The following is a 20,791-nucleotide window of genomic DNA, read 5'->3' as shown; positions in this document are numbered from 1 at the left end:
AGCAGATGGGTCAGCACAAGTAGGGGCTCCCAGACCAGCCGCCCGCCCGGGCTGGCTGAGTGACCCTTCCTCTGGGCCGGGGGAGCCTCTGTACGGCAGAGATGCCCTTGAGCTCACTCCCTGGGAGAAAGTCACTTTCAGCATGTTTGGAGACACATCTTGCTGACAGTTGCTTTGACAAGGACAGGCCAGACGCAGCCCCGAGTCCCTAAGGAGACACACAAGCAGGAACAGAAGATTGCTTCTATCTCCCCAAGCCTGGCAGGGTTTCGGGTGGATCTCGCACCCCAAAGGTGGATCCCTCTTTACCCAGAGGTCAGCCACACCATCCTGTCCCCCAGGCCTTGGCCAAGGATGTCCAGTCAGCTGGTTCTCCTTACCTACTCCCCTGCCTGGGGAAGTCCTACCCACCCTTGAGCCCGCCCATGGCCCCCTGCTCCAGGAAGCCTGCCCCGACTGCCCAGCTGGAAGCAGTTATGCTCTCCTCTCCCTGCCATGAAGCATGGAGCCGTAGGAAGAGGGAGACCCGGCTGTGGAAACCTGGCTTCGCCTCTCACGCCACCTCTAACTAACAGTGAAACTGTGGGCAAGTCACTTGGCCTTTCTGGGCCTGTTTCCTTATCTATAAATTAAGGATGATGATACTTACTCTTGCGGTTGCTTGGGGGGGGGGGCATTAAATTCATATATTGAAACGCGTTTGAGCACCTAGTAAGTGCCAGGCTTGATTTTAGACATTTAGGATGCAGTGGTGAATAAGACAAAGTCTTCATGGAATTGACATTCTAGCGGGGGAGACAGTGAACAGAAGAACGAAGCATAAATAATAACAGAGTAGGGTAGAAGCATAGAAAGTTGTCCATGGGGGTAGTGTGCACTCTCTTAGACATAGTGGGCACTTAATAAATGCTGGATCAGTGGATCATGGATGGGTGAATGGATGGATGGAAGGAAGGATGGAAGGATGGAAGGAAGGAAGGAAAGGAGGAAGGAAGGAAAAATGGAAGGATAGATGAATAATTGGATGGATAGAAGGATAGATGGATGGATACAGGAGGGGTGGATGGATGATGGATGGATGGATGAATGGATGGAAAGATGGAAGGAAGGAAAAATGGAAGGATAGGTGGATGATTGGATGGATAGAAGGATAGATGGATGAATGGATGATGGATGGATTGAGGAGGGGTGGAAGGATGATGGGTGGATGGGTAAATGGGTGGATGGATGGATGGATGGATGGATGATGGATGGATGGATGGAAAGATGGATGGATGGATGGATGCTAGATCATGTTTTCCCCACCTTTCATAACTAATGAAAGCCCATTTAATCTCCTTCTTAGAGGTGCTCTTGAACCTCTGAGACTGGCTCAGGAAGGGCCAGGAGAGACCTCTGGAGTAGAGGCAGGCCTGGCTGTCCTTCCATGCTGACTCCTTCTCCCATTACCATCTCAGAGTGGCCCCGCCTTCAGGGAGACTCCTGTACACATGGAGAGCCAGAGGGCCTGGAGGGGCAGAGAGGGCCATACACAGCCCTGGAAAGAGCCACTGGCAGCAGATAGCAAGTGTGCTGGGCACTATGCCAAGGGCTTTTCCTGCTTCCATGAATGGACCTCACAACAACCTGGTGAGGGGGCCTCATTCCCAGAATTTGATACTATGAGGGGAGCTGAGGGGAGAGGAGGAAGACCGACTCATGGGACCCTGGGCCATCAGAGCCGGCAGGACTTTTCAGAGTCCCCTGATCCTGCCTTCTTGTTCCTACATGGAGAAATGGAGGCTCAGACAGGGAGAGGACTGGCCTGGGGTCACACAGGGAGTCAGAGATGGCAATGGGGTCACTGTGGGCAAGGCATCTTTCCACATGAGACACTGTTGATCTCCACCTGAGTCCCAGCCCAGTTTACCTGCGGGAGACCCAGTTCTGTCCAACATGTCTTTAGCTGTACCCCACCCTTAACCCTGCCCCCTAACATCCCCCTACATTCCCTCTGACCTAAATCACAGGCCACCCTGCTTGTCTCCCACGTCCTAAGGCCTATGGTCAACTGGGGTGATAATGGATGTCAAAGGGTAACTCCGGCTTGTGGCTTAAGAACGGTCAGGACCCCACCCGCCCCAGGTGCTGTTCTCTGAATGGCTCCTACTGGGAATCACAGTCCCAGGAGTGCCTTGCAGGTGGTGGACGTGGACGGAGTGGATCCTGTGCCTGGGGTCCAGCAGCACTTCTCAGCGGCCCCTGTAGGTGGGGCTCTGCGTCATTCAATCCTACTCCTGGGCCTTCCCAACATGCTTTAGCCCCATCTCAGCCACTCAGCAGGGAGGTGAGGGGCCCTCCCATGGACCCCCGTCTGACTAAATAGAAAAAGACAAAAACCACAAACCCAGCCTTCTACCGACTCCCAAGAGAAGTCCCAGGCCAGGGGCTGGCAGGAGCCCAATGGGCTGACTCAGCACGGCATGAATCAGAGAATGTTGGAAGTGCTGACTGGGAGGTTCCTCTAGATCACAGAGCTCTAGAGACACGGGCGTTCCATATCACAGAATCATGGAATCGTGAATCCTCGGAATTACTGAATCAGAGACTCCAGGGATCGCTTGGACAAAGGAGTTCAGGGCGAGAGAATGGCTGAGCACGCCACAGCTCAGGGAAGAGTTGCATCTGTCCCTGCCTCCTCCGCACGGATGTCTCTGAATTCCAGCCAGCGTTCGGACGCCTGGAAGTCCGCAGTAGCCCTGCTTGGCTTCCCCATCAGCCTCGGGCACCTTCTAGTCCGTGCTGCCTACCGTCTGCTGACCTTCCCGCTCATAGCCACGGAGATTGCCCCTCTTGCTAGGAAACCACGACAGGCTCATTCTTGTCAAGGGAATAAGTCCGCAAGCCGGAGCTTGGCTGCCGAGGCCCTCCTGACACCCAGCTCACCCTGTCCTATGGCCCTGACTTCCCCAGATGCACTCTGGGGATCGTAAACAAAAACTGAGCACACAGCCTAGTACGTACTTATTGTTTGCTATGGACGACGCCCACGGCGGTCCCGGGACGGTTGGTGTTCTTCTGGGGTGGCTCAGACCTCCCAGAGAGAGTGGCCAGGAGGGAGGAAATAGAAAGTCCTGGCCTCTCTGGGCCCAGCCAGATACCAGGCCAGCTTTCCTTCTGCTGTGTTCCACTAGCAAAGCAGTCCTGGAGCGTGCCCAGACTCAAGGCAAAGAGACACAGACCTCACTCCTCGATGGAGAGAACGCCAGAGAATGTAGGGCCATCACTAACCCGCCACAGACGCAGGCTGCCTTAGAAACGGGACTTGGCCTCCCAGCAGCTGGGGCTGGAGCACAGCTGCCTTGCGAGGCAGGGCTGGAGGGTCTACGCAGCTAGGCACACTTCATTACGTGCTCTTGTGCTGGAAAGTTCTCCGGTAATTCCGGTGCATTTCCACTTGCTCCTTCGGGGCCCGTGGACTTCACTCTAGACCTTAGACCCCGGAGGACCCACGCGAGAACATCTGTCGAGTTCCCAGTTCTCAGCGGGGGCTCGAGGGGTCAAGGCCATTATCTCTGGTAGAAGCACCACGGCACCTCTACCACCTCAGGGGAGGCCTGAGCACAGACTCTCCAGAGTTCTCCATCCTTCGGGGCTCTTGGCTGCAAAACCAGAGACCGGCCCCGCCTGTCTGCAGCAAACCAGGGATCTGCTGCTGCTATTCAAGGCTGTAGAGGGCTTGCAGAGTAGACGGGAAGTTGACGGACTGAGGCAGGAATCCAGGGAGCCCCGGTGAGATCGGCCAGAAGCAGCGGCAGCCTGGCCAGACCCTGCTGCTGTCCCATCCTGGTCTCCTCCTCCGGGCCCCAGCGTGGCCACTGCCACCACTGACGGCAGAGTCAGCCAGAGGCAGGGGACGGGGCTTCTGTGTCCACAGTGGGAGGCTGGGGACCAGCACTCTGCATGGGGAGAGATGACAAAAAGCCCCAGAGAGGACATCTGTCTACTGCCGGTCCCTAACTCAATGTGGTGGGATGTTTTTGTTTTTTTGGTTTTTTTTTAGAGAAATAGCTCTTTAGCGACCAGTTCTGGAAGAATGGGTAGAATTTTTCCAGGAAAAGTGGGGGAAAGGTGCTCTGACAGAACAGTCCTTGTAAAGTGGCAGGAGTGAGCCCTCTGAATCGCCCACAGGAGGGGGCTTGATGGGATCTGAAATGTGGCTTTGGACTTGCCAACCTCTGCCTCCAGAAGCTCCTCTCTTAACTCGGAGCAAGGCCGCCGGCAGGGGACACGCTGTCTGAACTGCGTCTTTAAAGGCACGAAAGAGTCATCCAGGCAGACGCGGCCGCTGTAGGTCAGGGGAAGGCGGTTCAGTGACCGGCGAGTGTTGTGTGCAAACGGGGGGCCCAGATGGCAGACGGGGCGACCAGCCGCAGCTCCCACCCTTGGGGCACAGCCGGGTCCACAGCCGGGAGACTTACTTCCCTGCTGATTTCAACATGTCCCCCGGGAGTGGATATCTTCGCGGGTCTGTTGCCTGCCCCCAACCCCCAGAGGTGTCCCCACTGCCCACAGGTCAGAGTGGGGTGGCGTGGGGGTGGGGATGCCCAGCCCACCTCCCTGTTCCAGGAGGAGGAGACGGGGAGTTGAGGCCGGGAGGACTCTGTGCAGCAGAACTCGGGCAGCCAGCTGGCTGCCTTTAGTCTCCCCATATATGCTGGCTCCTCCCTCACAGACGCTCCGCTTTGCTCAACATGTAAGTAAGTACCCAGGTTTCGTCACTTCTTTGGGGCTTCATTTTCCCATGGAGCTCCCCAGTACCTACAGAGATCTGTGTGCACCTCCAACGAATCCTTCTAGGTCAGTTCATTCTATTTTATATTTTATTTATTTTTGAGAAAGAGAGACACACAGAGAGAGAGAGAGACAGAATGAGCAGGGGAGGGGCAGAGAGAGAGGGAGGCAGAGGATCCGAAGCAGGCTCTGCGACGACAGCAGAGAGCCCGATGCGGGACTTGAACTCACGCACCGTGAGATCATGACCCGAGCCGAGGTCGGATGCTGAACCAACCGACGGAGCTGCCCAGGTGCACCTCCTTCGAGATCAATTTCGTTTCCGGACCCGGCTGAAGACCTAAGAAGGGAGAGGTAAAATCTCGCCCCCACAACGAGGGCAGAGCCCAACCGCGGGGGCTGTCGAAGGCGCCTGCGAAAGTCCAGGAGGGGCCTCGGGACCGGGACAGACCCCAGGCCCCGACCGAGCTGGGAGAGGACAGACTTCGTGGCCTCCAGGCTCAGACCTCGCGCAGGGACAGGCAGGTGCGGGACGCCGGCCCCACCCAGCCCATTTTACTCGGTTCCCTGCAGGCGTCGGGTTTCCAGCGTCTGGCTGATGGCTGGCAGACCAGGGAGCCAGGAGAACGGAGAAGGTATCTCAGGCAGCCCCAGAATGCATCTCCGCGGCGAACAAAGTCCGTGACTTCGCGTGGGATGGCAGTTCTGGTACGAAAGGACACGCCGGGCCCCGGGGGAGACCGTATTCCTGTTGACCAGCGTTGCCAAGGACACATCAGGTCGCGCTGCAAACGGGTCGAAAAAGCCGGCTCTTAGTTACCCTGGAAATCACCAGGAAGCTGATCAAATTTTCTTCGAATCACAGGCGGGAGCTGAGAAGGCTGCTGCGTCTCCGCGGGCGGCACACGGCTCAAATCCAGACAGGAAACGAACGAGCCGGGGTGCTCAGCCCTGCGCTGCCACGCACGCGGCGGTGGGACACCGCTGTCTCTCTGTTTCCCCGGGTGCAACACGGAGGGATGGAGGCATCCGTGGAAAAGCCCCTCGGAAGGCACTGGGAGTGTGAGGGTGACTCTACTGCATTTTCCCTCGCCCAGGGGAAACACTTTTATTTTCGCTGCATGAAATCTAGAAGCAGCCAAGGGTACCCTACGTGGAATGACGCGAGGGAAGAGAAAATCAAAACCAAGAAACTAATGATGGTAAAGTGTTAATTCCCTCAAGTTAGTCTGCGAATTTACAGCTAAACCATTAACACTATTAACAGGTTCGGCTGGGGGTGTCATCGGGTTTTGGGGGGGGGGCGCGTGGCACTGCTTTTGACACTAATCAGCATCGGGCACCTGGGTGGCTCAGTTGGTTAAACGTCCAACTCTTGATCTCAGCTTGGGTCTTGATCTCAGGGTTGGGAGTTTGGGCCCCGCGCGGGGGCTCTGCACTGGGCGTGAAGCCCACTTAAAAACGAGCAAAAAACTAATCAGAATCTATGAAGGCAGCTATTTACTTCTGTGCAATTCTTCTAACAGTTCAGAGCGTATCATATGGTGTTTATTATTTCACACATTTTCATCTGGGCACGTCCAAGTTCCATTATGGTTTAAGTAATAGTGGGCCTTTTCTTTCTTCTTTCTTTCTCTCTCTCTTTCTTTCTTTCTTTCTTTCTCTTTCTTTCTTTCTTTCTTTCTCTTCTTTCTTTCTTTCTTTCTTTTTCTTTCTTTCTTTCTCTTCTTTCTTTCTTTCTTTCTTTCTTTCTTTCTTTCTTTTTTCTTTCTTTCTTTTAGAGGTGATAGAAGCTTATTGGATACAAGGGAGCAGTGAGCAGGACAGCAAAGGAGAGGCTGTTTGCCAGAACTTTTGTTTCAATCAAAATACAATCCTTACCCTATCCAATTCTAGAGTCCAATGAAGTAGAGATATCGTATTCATAATAATTATATTAAATCATCTCTATTTGAAGAGTGCTATCTTAGGAAGTACAATTCTATTGGACCTCAGCAAAAGCAAATGTAGCATCAATTAGATAGCAGCTCTGGGGGCACCTGGGTGGCTCAGTCAGTTGAGCGTCCAGCTTCGGCTCAGGTCATGATCTCACAGTTTGTGGGTTCGAGCCCCCCATCGGGCTCTGTGCTGACGGCTCAGAGCCTGGAGCCTGCTCTGGATTCTGTGTCTCCCTGTCTCTCTGCTCCTCCCCCTGCTCATGCTCTCTCTCTCTCTCTCCTTCAAAAATAAATAAAAAACATTAAAAAAAATTAAATAGCAGCAGTTAAACTAAAAATATTGGTGCGCCTGGGTGGCTCAGTCAATTGAGCATCCAACTCTTGATTTTGGCTCAGGTCATGATCCCAGGGTCATGGGATCGAGCCCCATCGAGCCTGCTTAGGATTCTTTCCCTCTCTCTCTCTTTCTCCCTCTGCCCCTCTCCCCTGCTAGTGAGCTCTCTTTCTCTCTCTAAAATTTAAAAATGCAAAAAAATAGGGGCACCTGGGTGGCTCAGTGGTTGAGCTCAGGTCATGATCTTGTGGTTCACAAGTTTGAGTCCCCCATTGGGCTCTGTGCTCACAGCTCAGAGTCTGGAGTCTGCTTCAGATTCTGTATCTCTCTCTGCCCCCCCGCACCCCCCGCCCTGGCTCGTGCTCTCTCTCTCAAAAATAAATAAAACATTAAAAAAATTAAAATAAAAACAAACAACTAAAAATACTCATCAAAATTACTCTTAAGAGAGAAATGGGGCAGGGGTGCCTGGGTGGCTCAGTCAGTTTAGGGTCAGATTGTTGATTTTGGCTCAGGTCATGATCTCAAAGTTTGTAAGATTGAGTGCTGCCGTCAGCATGGAGCCTGCTTGGGATTCTCTCTCCCTCTCTCTCTGCACCCCTCTCAAGAGAATTAAATGTCTGGGGTGTCTGGGTGGCTCAGTGGGTTAAGCTCCCGACTTTGGCTCAGGTCATGATCTCATGGTTCCTGAGTTTGAGCCCTGCGTCGGGCTCTGTGCTGACAGCTCAGAGCCTGGAGCCTGCTTTGGACTCTGTGTCTCCCTCTCTCTCTATTCCTCCTCCCCTGCTCTCACTCTGTCTCTCTCTCTCTTGCAAAAATAAACATTAAAAAAATGTTTTAAATTAAAAATTTTTTTAAAGTTATTTTGAGAGAGAGAGAGAGGGAGAGAGAGAAATGGGGCAAGCGTTGTGCTGTGTGGACGTGGGGGGCCTGGTGCTGTGGGTGGCACCCAGGTGTGGCCTGGGTCCCTGAGCCCTCGTGGTTCAGCCAGCCTCCTCCCCTGGGGACGTGAGGAGCCCCAGAACCCCTGGTCCCTTGGCCTCTGTCCTGGGCTGAGTGGGGGCCAGAGGCCACTTGGGAAAAGCTGGACCTTAACTCTGCCTCCATCAGCTTGCGTCTGTGGGACCGTCTCCACTTACCCGCTGAGCCCTCTCTCTGGGGAGGGGCCGCTGTCCACTTTTCTGGAGCTTTCTCCTCTTTCGAGACAACAGGCTTTGATAGAAGGAGGTGGTTCTTTCCAGGTCTCCCTCCAGGTCTTTGTTCATCTTCCTGTCTGAGTCCCACTTGTGACTGGTGCTGATGTTTCCACGCAGGACGAGAAGTTTCTCCTCCGTTTCTGAGCAGTACGTTCCCTCCTCGATTACGGTTCTGCGAAGCTCCGTGACGCGTTCTTAGTGAAGCCCAGGCAGGATTTGAAATCTCGGCTGTGGGATTTCCGACTGCAAATATGCTCACTCCGTGTGGAGACTTTTCGTGGAGCTGTAAGTAAGCGCTTTGTTCCCAGAACTTACCCTGTGCTCCGTTTTCCTCCTCCGAGCCTTTGGGAGGAAGCGCTCAAGCTGACTGCGTCGATGAGTTTCTGCAAACCAACTTCGGGCCGACGGTTCTGGTCTCCTTTTCCCAATTCACTGTCTCTGTGTGGTTCTGGGTTGACAGCATTCCAAAGCGAACAGGAAAACATGTCCTCAGCCTGCGTCCCCTCAGAGAGCCTGTCTCCAGGGGTCACCTGCAGCTCTCTGTGTCCTCTCTTCCCGAACCCTCTCCGGCCATCCCATGGCTTTCCTAAAGATGAGCGTTCTCACCCAAACCTCCAATATTTGCCTCCTACGTTGTTCTACCTTCTTTGGAGAGGTTTTAGGATGCTTTTGACGTCTGGCAGTTGGGACAGGAGGGATTTCAATGCATTTCAAGGCAGCTAGGACCAGTCCCTGGAGCAAAGGCTCAGGGGCTCACTTTTCTGTCCCCCCCCCCCAAAAGGTGACTGTGTCAAGTGAAGAAGTGTGTCTGTTGGCATCTTGCTGCCAAGCACAGAGTATGTGGCTTCAGGGGCCGGGGGCAGGCTCCGGACGGCCAGTCCCCCTGAACCTCACCAGGTTTCAACTTGGGCAGAGAACCTCCTGCCTGGTTCTTTCCCCTCCTTCAAGTATGTTGGCTGTTTTGCTATAAAACCCACCCCAGCACTGCACCCCAGAAACTCCCAGGGAAGCCCAGAGTCTCGGGGCCTGTCTCAAGTTTTCGAAGAAAACCAGCAGAGCACGGCACAGTGGCTCCAGGACCCTCGGGAAGCGATTTGGGGGCTGTCATCGGGCCCCCCTCGGCTCCAAAGGGCCCCGCGGCTTTGTCTGTGTTTGCCGCGTCCTCTCAGCCACAACCGACCGCAAGGAACCCTGAGGGATATTCTACCTCTGACCCAGAAAGTGCCCAAAGCAGGACAGACCCCTGTGGGCCAAGGGAGGGGAGACCAGGTTCTACGAGACAGGGCCCTCCGCCTTTGTCCTGGTCACCGCCCAGAGCCCGCACTGTGTCTGGTGTGTGTGGGCTGGGCAGGGCCTGCTTCGGCTCAGCCTCTTCTAGCCCCAGCTGGCTCTCCGGGAAACCGATGGACCCCAGCGGGGCCACACCAAGTCCCCTGTGCTGCTGGAGAGCACGCCAGGGGGTGTGGCGTGTGCGCTGCAGGGAGGACAGAGGGACCACATCCCCTCCTGAGGCTCCTCCTGAGCGAGAGCTTCTGTCTGGAGCTGGAGGCCCAACCTGCCCACCAAGGCCACGGGGCCTCCTTCCCTGCAGGCCCTTCCCTCGTTCACGCCCGCTACCTCCTCCGGGCAGGGGCAGAGGGTCTCCCCCGTGGGACTCACTCACGACCCGCCTTCCACTCAGAGGAAGTCAGGAGGAGTTCATCCAAATGGGCAAATGCAACACTCCAGGAATGTTCCACGGAGCCGGTTTGCCCTATTCAGGCCAAACGTTCCTGGACAAGGGTCCCGGGGGGTGACCCGTGGCCAGGTTCCTTCGCCCACGGGCCTGCATCTTGAGCTCACCGCCCGGCCCCCACGGATGCCCGCTGGCCTCAGAGATGTGCCTCCGTGGGGCTCTGCCAGGAAGCAAGTCCTTCTCGCACAGGACCAGCCACCCTCAATGCTCCAGAAGCACCTGTTTCCTCTGTGGCAGGCTGAGGCCTCGCACCTTCTTGTCCGTCACCTTGAGCCACTGTCTGCCATGAGCCACTGTCCAAAGTGCCTTTACCCGTGGCTGGAGATCCCCAAGCGGATATGGGGCTGGGGGGTGGGACCAGACCCGGAGGGCAGGGGGTGAGGGGGCCAAATGCCTGATGGGGAGCGGCGGGGGCGGGGTGGGGGGAGCCTCCTCTCCCTGCACCTCACCCGCTCCCCCCCATCCCCGCCCGAGGCCCAGCCCTCCACGGGGCAGCAGTGCGTTAACGGTTTCACATCAGGCTTCTGCTTAAGATTTTATCCGAACAAGTGTCACTTCAGCCATGAAAACCGGTCACCACTGAACAGTTCACTCAAGCTTAGTTAAAACGGCAAACCCCATTTATATTGTCCCACAATAAAAGATCCGATCAATTGCTGGGTCAGATCATCTCCAAGTCCCCATCATCTGAGCCGTGACCTCTGCCCTGTCTGCTCTGCCGTGCTCCTTCCCCAGTCCTCCCAGAGGCCCCGCGCTCTGCTGAGCCCTTTGGAGCGACGCAGTGTTCTGTGGGAAGGCCAAAGTCCTGGGCACCTGGCGAGGACCTCAGCCCACAGTGGAAACATCGGTGGGGAGACAGGGGAAGGGGGACGTTGTTGCCCAAAACTAGAGAGCAGCCCTTCTCCTATTTCTTGTCTCCACACACACCAAACAGGACAGACGTCAAAGGAACACATACGCACGCAGGTTAAATTCGAATACTTACCTTGAGAGGACCTCCTCTCAAGGGACCCCTAGGCCCCAGGATGTTGTTCTGAGTAGGACAAAGGGGAGATCTGAGATTTTAGATTCTAAAACAGGAGAGGGGAGCCCCCTGAGGTGGGGGAGGGAAGAGAGGAGAGCCCCTGAGGTGGGGGGAGGGGAAGAAGCCCCCTGAGGTGGAGGAAGGGTGAACAGAGGAGACACAGAAGCCAGAAGGTAGAAGGGCCTGGGTGGCGAGGGGAAGGGCTCCCCACACGAGCTGTCTCAGCTGCTCAGGAAGCCTCACCAGGGAGAAGCACAGAGGAGGGGCTGAGACCCACTGTGAGGGGCAGGAGGGGCCCTGAGGCTCCTGGAAATTGGGCCGACTCGGGCAGGACCATTTGCTGGGGAGCCCGGAGGATGTGCCCCCATGCTTCCAGGGACCGGGAGGTCCACTTGGCATCCGGATCACACCTCAACCAAAGGTGGGGTCCTGGTGCCCTTGGCTTGGCAAGGAGGATGGGACATCTGCTGCCCCCGCCGGCCCCGCCTGATTTCTGATGCACAAGCTCTGGGGCGGAAGTGAGGGCCCTTCCCCAAGAGGGGAAATCCTGCCCCACCCTGAGACCCCCTGGATGGCTCTGTTGTTTCCAGAGGGAAAACGAGGGGACTAGTGGGAAACAGGGGGTTTTCCCAGGCCCTTCCGGGCTTCCTCTTCGAAAACAAGCCGCCAGACCTGCACAGCTGCGGCCGGACCCCGAATAACCTCGCCACAAAGGCTGGCAGGCCTCCCAGTTAAAAATAATCTGCAGCCACTTCATCAGGACAGAGCCAAGGGGCCCCCACCCAGAGAAGGCTTCCCTGCCCCCTGGTGTCTATAGGGGCCGTTGGAAGTCAGTGAGCCAAACAGCTACCACATGTAGGGTTCATAGTGCTAGGTGCCACTCTCAGTTAAACCCTGCAATAGCCCTGAGGTGGGCGCCATTATTATCTAAGTGATAATGACAAAAGAGGAGGCATATGTGCAGAGAGGGTAATCAACCAGCCCAAGGTTACACAGCAGGGGAATGGCCAAACAGGGACTCAGACTTGGAAAGCCCGGCCAAGTCTGTTGTTCCAGATGTTGCCTTTTCCTCCTTCAGAGCCAGGAAAGCAGTGAGGGGTTGCTTTCCCTCATCCCCCCGGGGCAAGTTGTCTCTCAGTCTTGTTCTCCTTACCGGAAAAGTCCCGTAAGAGGCCGAGGAGGCGGAAGTCTAGGCCCAGAGCCGGCACAGTGCCCCTTCTGTTGTACCCTCCTGGTCAAAGCCATCACAGGCCCGTCCAGACTCAAGGGAAGAGAGACAGACTACCCGTCTCAAGGTAGGTGTAATCGTCCCCATCTTATGGATTAACAGATCGAGGTTCAGAGAGGTGGAGGGTCCAGGGACATAGAACTTGTGAGACAGACCCAGGGTCCACACCTGGGATGGTGGCCTGGTCTGTGTGGGTCTGAAGTCTGGAGTCCTCTGCCCCACCACCTTGGCAGAGTGATGGGTCAGGACTGACAGCTCACTTCAACATCTAACCCAGTGGTTCCCAGCCCGGGCTGCAGACTCACCGGGGCAGTTTAAAATCACAGATTCCGGACCCTGCTCCCTGGAGTCAGGCTTTAAATGGTCTGATGTGGAGCCTGGACACTGGGAATTTTTAAAGCACTCCAGTGATTTTTCACTGCAGCCAAGGGCGGGGGGCACCGTTAAAACCAAACAGGTTCCCTCCCTGCTTGTGGCCTGCATGGAGAACCTTCCCCTGGACATTCCTTCCCTGACCCTGAGCATGTGGCTCCAGCCCTGCCCCTGTCCCACCCTCCAAGTCAGCGGGGAAGAGGAGACTGCCACCCGGCCAGCCAGCTTCCCCCGCACAGGGATGGGGGAGAGACGTCCTGTTCCTGTGCAGGGAGGTGCTGGGACAAGCAGCTACGACCAGAGCAAGTCCAGCCCCAGCGCTGCCGGAGGACAGGGGATACAGGTTCAAATCCCAGCTCTGCCACTAATTGGTTGAGGCTTCTTTCATCTACAAAATGGAGTTAATCATGACCACCAAGCCTACTTCACAGAGGGTTTGCAGGTCTTCAGAGAGGAAATGAATATAAAAACACCATGTGAAGAAGTGCAAGACTTTTACATGGAAAACTATAAAACATCATTTAATGACACTCAAGACCTAAATAAATGAAAAGACATCCCATGTCCATGGATCGGAAGACTAAATATTGTTACGATTGAAAATTGTTATAAGTGAAAAGACATCCCATGTCCATGGATTGGAAGGCTAAATATTGTTACGATTGAAAATTGTTATAAATGAAAAGGCATCCCATGTCCATGGAGTGGAAGGCTAAATATTGTTACGATTGAAAATTGTTATAAATGAAAAGACATCCCATGTCCATGGAGTGGAAGACTAAATACTGTTACGATTGAAAATTGTTATAAGTGAAAAGACATCCCATGTCCATGGAGTGGAAGACTAAATATTGTCACGATTGAAAATTGTTATAAATGAAAAGACATCGCATGTCCATGTAGTGGAAGACTAAATATTGTTACGATTGAAAATTGTTATAAATGAAAAGACATCCCATGTCCATGGAGTGGAAGACTAAATACTGTTACGATTGAAAATTGTTATAAGTGAAAAGACATCCCATGTCCATGGAGTGGAAGACTAAATATTGTTACGATTGAAAATTGTTATAAATGAAAAGACATCCCATGTCCATGGAGTGGAAGACTAAATATTGTTACGATTGAAAATTGTTATAAGTGAAAAGACATCCCATGTCCATGGAGTGGAAGACTAAATATTGTCACGATTGAAAATTGTTATAAATGAAAAGACATCCCATGTCCATGGAGTGGAAGACTAAATACTGTTACGATTGAAAATTGTTATAAGTGAAAAGACATCCCATGTCCATGGAGTGGAAGACTAAATACTGTTACGATTGAAAATTGTTAATATTGTTAATACTGTGCAAATTGACATTCAGTTTAAACAAATTCTCACGGGCAGGGGGCAGAATCTAAGATGCATATTTTTTCCACATTTTAACATCCCTGAAATCAGTGAATCTTCTCATTGAGGGTATGTCACACTTTAATTGTCACAAGGCCTCTTCAGCTGGGGCCCTCCTCACAGGGTTATGATGAGTGAGTCTTCTCAGACCATGCTCCCCTCTCCAGGGACTCCATGGGTCTCTCATCCTGGGGCCCACCCATCCCCTGTGCACATGCCAAGGAGAGCTGTGTGTAGGGGGAGGGGTGTGGTATGGGACGATTGGGCCCACTGCGAGTGTGTGAGTCCTCCTGGTGGGGTGCGGTATGGTCAGGACCTGGCTCAGCCCACACCATTGTGTTTTGTCTTTTTTTTTTTTTTAATTTTTAAAACGCTTTTTATTTATTTTTGAGATAGAGAGCGTGAGAGAATAAGTTGGGGAGGGGCAGAGAGAAAGGGACAGAAGATCTGAAGCAGGCTCCACACTGAAAGCAGTGAGCCTGGTGCCGGGCTTGAACTCACAAATCGTGAGATCATGACCTGAGCTGAAGTTGGCCGGCCGCTCAACCGACTGAGCCACCCAGGCGCCCCCACACCGTCGTGTTTTGGAACCGGACTCCAAGGAGGCCAAAAATTCCAAATTTGAACCTGAACTTCTAGGTGAAGCTTATTCATCAAGGTAAGAGGCTAGAACAGAGTGTATTTAATAGTTTGTGAGTTTTTGGTTTATAACGTTTGAATGTGCAGATACAGAGCACGGGGGCTTCCAATTGCCCTGGGCCCTGACAGTGTTCGGGTAAAGTCTGCAAAACCCTGTCCTCCGAAAACACCAGCTCAGGAATTGGTACAGGCCGCCCCCTTTGGTGGAATCCCCACCCGCTGCTCCCAGGTCGGCCTGGCCAATTCCAGTTTTCTCCTCACGTATTGGCTCAGATTCCTGACTCCCCCCGGGGAGATTTAGGCTCACAGGGGACTTGGGGCCTGCTTCCAGCTCAGCACTCACTCGCCAGCGCGGCTGTGACCGTGCGCAGGCCTGGCTGACTGCAGGAGCCAACGCCCCGAGAGTTCCAGAGCCAGGCGCAGGTGCTGCCCCGGGGGGCTGGCATCACCCGCAGCTCCTCATCCACCTCCGTGCAGTTGCCCAGACACGCTCACCCCGCGTCTGTAACGGGCACACAGATCAGCCAGGCTCTGTTACAGTGCGGATTCCGAGTCTGTGGGTCTGGGGCAGGGCCTGAGAGTCTTCGTGTCCAACCAGCTCCCGCGTGATCTCAACGGACGGTGCCCGGCTCCGGGGCTCCAGGCTCAGTGCGGCCACGGCTCCCACAGTGTCCTCGGGTGAGACACCTCTTCCTGGGCCTCTGCCCCCATGGGCACCATCTGCCATGACAGTGACCGAGGAAACACCTTGCAAAAGAAAGAAGGGCCGGAGTACACAGCACTCACCACGTGTCCAACGCTGTGCCACGTGCTTCTCCTGTGCCCACGTCTTTAGTCCTCACGATACCCCTCGGAGGTGGTCACGGTCTTCTACCAGCATCCGATGGGGACGCTGAGGTCCCGAGACACCTGTTCAAGGTCACATGATGCTGTAAGGCCCTGTGCGGTCTGGCTCTAAAACCCAGCACTTAACCGACTTGTTACTTGGCCTCTCCAGTGTGAGGCCGGGTGAGGACAGTGAGAAGCCGTGGGACCCATCCCACACACCCCACACACCCCACAACCCCTGAGGCTCCTCTGCAGACACGGCTGAAAACCTCCCTCAGGTGTCCCCTGTGGCTCTGGGACTCTGGCTTCAGACAGACCAGTATTGCAGCACACTTCCCACCCCGGAGGGGCAGCCTAGGGCCTCCAGAGCGGGGGCTGCGACTGGGAAAGGCCCCTACTCACAGATCTAGGGCTCTCTCATTTTTTTGTTGTTGTTGTGTTTGTTTTCATGTTTAATTATTTTTGAGAGAGAGAGAGAGAGAGAGACAGCGTAGCAGGGAGGGCCAGAGAGAGAGAGACTGTCGGCACAGAGCCCAACGCGGGGCTCGAACTCACGAGCCACAAGATCACGCCCTGAGCCAAAGTCAGACGCTCAATCGACTGAGCCACCCAGGCGCCCCAGGACTGCCTCGTTTTAAAACAGTCCTATCACGTGACACCCCAAGCTCCTCCCCGCCAAGTCCCTTCCTCATTGTATGGTCAGGGTCTGTTTCTCCTCTGGCCTCTCCCCTAAACCATGCGCTCGCAGAAACAAGGCCATTTCCCTTTTTCTCTGATCTCCAGCTCAGGGTCTGGGGCACAGAAGGTGCTGAACTGACCTGCGTCCAGTTTCCACGAGACAGGCCAGGGGTGCAGTGGTGACGTTTCCAGATCTTGCCACCAGAGGGCAGGAGTGCACAGCAGCTGGAGCGCTGGCTGTGCCGCAGGGACAAGGTGGGGCCGGAGGGGTGGATGCCTGGGAGCCCAGGGTCCAGGCCTCAGGCAAAGGGACCGAGGAAGGCCAGGTGGAGCCAGTCTGGGGCGGGGAACATCTCTGCACTTCCCCTGCCCATTCCAGCCTGAGCTCCAGAGACCTCCTTTTCTCTTCCTTCCCTCCCTGCTCCCCTGCTCCTGCCCTCCTCTCTTGACTCTCTCCAGGTTCCTGGGTCAATCTGGACTCTGTGTGACTTTGGGCCACCCACCTTTCCCTCGAAGTCTTAGTTTTCCCATCTGTGAAATGGGAAAATAATGGTAATACCCAGCTTTTGTGCATTTCTCTCCCTGGGGATTTGGGACCCTCAGTGCAGGGCTGTCCTTCTGTCCCCATCAGGCCTCCTGCCCCCTCATGGATGATGCCTCAAGCCCAGGTCTGTGGTGCTGCCTGGGACTGGATGAACTGGGACCATCACTCTTCCTCTAGCCTAGAAGCTGCTGCAGCCGCTCGAGGGCATCAGCTGAGTCTGATCTGTTCATGAACGGATGAGCAGGAGAAATGAATGGATGGGTAAATGTATAAATGAGAGAAAAATTCATGAATTGTTCAGAGCATCTGCAGCAAAGGAATTTTCACACCCACTGCCTGCAGAACCTAACCCTTTCTTAAGCTTCTTGGAGCCTGGCTTCAAATGGAGCCGACTGAGGGCCTGTCCCCCTTTTGAAGCAGTGACCCTAGGGGACCTGTGGCCTTGGTCTAGGCTGTCCTGGGAAGGCTGGGGATAAGGATTTTGATAACTGTGAGGGTTTATTCTTTCATCTCCGTTCCGCTGCAGGACCAGCCAGCCAGCTCCAGAGGAAATCAGCGGCCAAAGGGTCAGCCAGAGGGGACCCTAAGATGCCCCAATCCAAACCCCAGGGAGTGGGGGCATCGTAGGGTCCCCTCTGGCTGTGACGCCCCACAGTCAGACTTGCAAGCCGGGTCCAGAACCTGCGTGACTACCGAGCTCCCGTCCTCTCCTTCTGCCACGCTGCCTCCTCAGAAAGGGTTTCTGGGCGGGCACGGAAATGAGATGTGTCATAACAGTGGGTTCTCGGTCCCCAGCTGAGCTCATAGCTTTGTTAGAGCCAGGCCTGTCTCTCCTGGCACTGGGGCCCACCTGTAGGGACTTGCCCGTTGCTGACCCAGATTTCCAGGCCACTCTGTCAACACCTCCAGGGCAGGGCAGAGCGTGGCTTCTCAGAGGCCCAAACACAACCCATGACCAACATCGCAGAGACCCAATGCACCATGGGAGGACATCCACCTGTCCCAGAGGAGTCCAGTTCCACACAGGGCACAAAGGACTGCCATGGGCGTCCTGGCACCTGCCTGGCTCAGCCCCTCCCCATGAGGCTGTCCTCAGGGAGCGAATGAAGAACCCTGTGTTAGGTGCCTCTCCGTGAGTAGGGAGAGAGTAGCTCATACACAACCGAGCCACTTGGAGGCACAGAAATCTTAAGGACCCGGATGGAGAGTGCTGTGTGTGTGTGTGGGGGGGGGGGCAGTTTCTTCTTTGTGACCCTTCCAGTCCCAGGCCCCCAGCTCTCCTGCCGCCCTGGGATGACTCAGAGCCTCCCCATTTCTGCTGCAACCCCCGCCCCCAACCTCAGCACCGGCCAATTCTCTCAGGATAGCTGATCTTGTTGCCACACAGCCTAGAAAATTCTGCCTCTGGCTTGGGGCTCCAGTAGCTGAGCCAGGATGAGACGTGAGTCATAGGGTTGTGTCAGAGAAGCTACATGCTCAGAAGCTACCAGAGGCTGTCCAGAACCCACAGGCCTCGGAGCCACCAGAGCCACAGCCCCCGCCCCCCTCCGGCAGGGCCCTGCCCCTCTCCTCCCCTCCCCGCTGGCCTCCCTTGGGCCCTGATGTCATCTGGCTCTTCTCTCAGTTCTTCATCAGCCTGCAGTAGTTCGAACAGCCCCACATGGTTAGTGTCCTTGAATGAAGCAGGGTGGGCCCCGACAGTCCACGGCAGTCCCCAGTTATAAGAGCTTTGTCGGGATGGTCGAGACCATGCCCGTGACAATTCTTTTCAGATTTTGCTTGGATTACAAATGCTCCAGTTAAGATTCTTCGTAAAGAATTCTTGGGGCGCCTGGGTGGCTCAGTCGGTTGAGCGTCTGACTTCGGCTCAGGTCATGATCACGCAGTTCACGGGTTCGAGCCCCATGTGGGGCTCTGTGCTGGCGGCTTGGAGCCTGCAGCCTGCTTTGGATTCTGTGTCTCCTTCTCTCTCTGCCCCTCCCCTGCTCGTGCTCTGTCTCTCTCTCTCTCTTTCTCAAAAATAAATAAACATTAAAAAAAAAAGAAAAAGAATTCTTGAGCACCCAAACGGTCCCAGGGGGACCCCGTCTGAGAAACATTCAGGCAGCAGAAGTCAGTGACTGGGAACCAGCCTGGCATCTGGTTACTGCCAGCTGAGAAGTACTGACTCTTCTCTGAGCCTCATCTCCTAACTGACGTTTCCTATAGCTCAGACACCTCTGCCTCTGTGATTCCTCTGACAGTCCCAGGCCCTGTGGCCCATCAGACCCTGGGCTTCAGTGGCTGTGCCCAGAGATGCTGCATGGCAAGCTGGCCTCAGGCAGAGTCCTCTCTGAGCAAAGGCTGGGCTGTAGGGATGGGGGCAGGGGCACGCCCAGGGCTGGGGGAGGCCTCGGCCTTACCTCTGTGCCGCACAGCCCTCTCTTGTCCCCGGCGAAGTCCGTGTGGTGGTGGGCTGGGTGCAGAAAAGCTCTGCGTTTCCCCGTCAAAGACAGGAAGGGAGTCTGGGCGGCACAGGGGGCTGGCCTCACAGGAGGCCTGGCCTGGGCCCGCAGGTGGATGGCCCACGTACCCGGAAGGGATGCCGGCGGGTTCTTCCCGGGTCCTGGCCGACAAGCGCTGACAGCCAGGTGCATTCGCTGTGCCAGCCGCCCTGAAATACAGCCTCAGCTCCCTCCCCGACACCAGTTTTTTAGGAGGAGATTAGGAAAGGGGGACTCGCGAGCTATAGCAACCCAGGAGGCCAAGCCCAGAGCTTTCTCCACGCGCACACTGCAAGTATAGGAATTCAGACCGGGTGCGTACAACTCACCTGGCCAAGTGTTTCCTGGAAGAGAGGGCTGGCCCGGGCCCAGGGCTTGACCGGAGGACATCCAGGACACCTGGGCCTCCTGGCTCCCGGCCAGGCCTCTGGCCAGCTCAAACCACAGGCATCTCGGACGCCTCTGAGGCTCAACAGTCCACCTCTGTGAAACCTGAGAATCAGGCCATGAAATCAGTACGCTCGGACCTCAGCAGAGGGGTGGCCGCCTCTGAAAAGAGATAGGGCTGGACCTGTGTGCTATCTGCCTCCATTGCCTCTTCCTAACAGCTCCCCAGCGTGCAAGATCGGAGTGACCCCTCCTCCCACGGCGCGTCCCGGCGGGACCACAGCTGGCCTGCCCCTCCCCCTCCGCCCCACTGCCTGGCTAAGGGACAGGCTCGTGACTCAAGCGGGCCGGTCAGCTGCTCCTCCCTAGAATTTGAAGTTTGAATGAGGGACAGACACAGCAAGTGGACGTAGGGGGCCAGTCCTCTGGGGAAGCTGAGAGGCAGCTGCCGGCCCCGAGCGCGCAGGCTCCGGGTCAGATCCTGCAATTCCTGCTGCAAAGCCTCTAGAACCGCCTTGGCTGTTGGCCACGCCCAAGCCTGGTTCTCTCCTCGCCTCTGAACTTAGTCTTGTTATGGGCTGAATTGCGTTCCCCCCCAATTCACGTATTTAAGTCCGAACCCCCAGTACCTCAGGATACGAGCTTATTTGGAAATGGGGCCCTGGCAGAGGACACGGGCACACAGATAGGGAGAACCCCGCATGAACAGGAAGACAGCATCTATTAACCAAGGAGAGACACCCGGAACGTACTCACCCTCACAGCCCTCCGAAGGAACCAGGCCTGCTGACACCCTGACCTTGAACTTCTGGCCTCCAGAACTGAAAATGTGAGAAGAACCAGATATATTGAAGGCATCCTCCCCAAGACTGCCACATAGGAGTCCTGCCTGAGTCTCCAGGCTGCCAGCCCGCCCTGCAAATGTTGAACTTGCCAACCCCCACAGCCACCGAGGCAACTGCTTAAAATAAATCTCTCAGCCTCAGTCTCTGTGTCTCCGGGGAACCCAGACACCGTCTCTCACATTTCTTTCCGATAAATTAACGTTTGCTGAAGTTAACTTAAGTTTCACCTCTTGTAATCAAAAAACCCCTGATACGACAGAATGAGCGATTTTTCTCCTTTGATGGAGTTTTTTTTAACGTTTATTTATTTTTGAGACAGAGAGAGACAGCATGAATGGGGGAGGGTCAGAGAGAGAGGGAGACACAGAATCCGAAACAGGCTCCAGGCTCTGAGC

This window comes from Lynx canadensis, chromosome A3 (assembly GCF_007474595.2).
Source record: "Lynx canadensis isolate LIC74 chromosome A3, mLynCan4.pri.v2, whole genome shotgun sequence".
In the NCBI taxonomy this organism is placed as follows: Eukaryota; Metazoa; Chordata; class Mammalia; order Carnivora; family Felidae; genus Lynx; species Lynx canadensis.
The sequence above is the reverse complement of the archived record's forward strand: the minus strand, read 5'-3'. Positions refer to the sequence as shown.